The sequence below is a fragment of the Austrofundulus limnaeus genome, unplaced genomic scaffold (assembly GCF_001266775.1).
Source record: "Austrofundulus limnaeus strain Quisiro unplaced genomic scaffold, Austrofundulus_limnaeus-1.0 Scaffold522, whole genome shotgun sequence".
NCBI lineage: Eukaryota > Metazoa > Chordata > Actinopteri > Cyprinodontiformes > Rivulidae > Austrofundulus > Austrofundulus limnaeus.
The window spans coordinates 205,930-207,118 of NW_013952924.1; positions in this window are offsets into that span (position 1 = coordinate 205,930).

Genomic DNA, 1,189 nt, shown 5'->3' on the forward strand with positions numbered 1-1,189 from the left:
ACTTAAAATACATTGCTCCGGATTATTACGTCAAACAAAGTTTCAAAACATTTTATACGCTGTAAAGAACTGAAAATGGTCATTTGTTGAATTTGCAGCAGTAGGTCATATTTACTAAAATCCAAAGCTATTTCAATCAAAAACATCTTAAGAGGTCAGGTTACATTTTCAATAAACGTTGAGGTCAGGGGAGGATGAGGGCCACGCCATGAGTTTCTCTTTTTATGCCTATAGCAGCCAATGATGCAGCATGAGATGGTACACAATGCATGAAGATTTAGTTTTCATGTATTTCGGGGCCACTGCAGCTGCTTGTGAGCATTGGTGGCTGAATCGAAGGTTCCTGCCGAACTGCAATCCTCTTGAGGACCCTACACCTCGATGTTGTCTCCAGAGGCACCAGCAGCTTCAAATATCAGTTTACTGCTTTGTAATGGCATTTTAGCAGCTGCTCTCTTAATCCAATGTATTAGTCTGGCAGAAACCTTCCTCACTGTGTTTTTATCTGCACAAACCTGTGTGTGCTCCGAATCAGCTACAAATATCTTAACAGTACGATGATCACGCTTAAGTTTTAGTAAAACATTGAACGTTATCATCTAGGGATGCACAATTTAAATCAGCATTAGTATCGGTCTYGGCAGATGTTGGTCATTTTTTAGAATAYCGGTATYGCTCCGAYAAGTAAAACTGGGCCGATATTAACATCCRATATTSATTTCCTACTTTCTAACTTTGTGTTTCTGTTTCGGGAGAGGAGATGTTCGAGTGGTATTTGTTTGGTCATGATAGTGATATTGACGCTGTGCAGCCAGGAATAACTCAAGTAGAGCCATGTCAGAGGTCTGGTCATTTGTTTACAGTATCAAAAAAGACACTAGTGAGTTTGTGTGTATATGTATATAAATAATTTGTGTGTTTCTGTAATATCAGTAAATATTGGTTATCAGCCATATAACAGCAATAATAATACAGTATCTGATATCATTATCGGCTGAAATTTTCTTATCAGTGTGTCTCTATTGTCTGTAGCGTTCAACTAATTCRTCATTTTGGCAGCAGAGATCCTTTTTCTTATCTGGTCTACTTAATAATGTGAAACATTCTTCTTTAGGAGTTTTTTCTTTAACTGGACTCACCTGGCAAACATCATCACAGGTATCTGAGATGGATTTCAGTGATCCAAAGA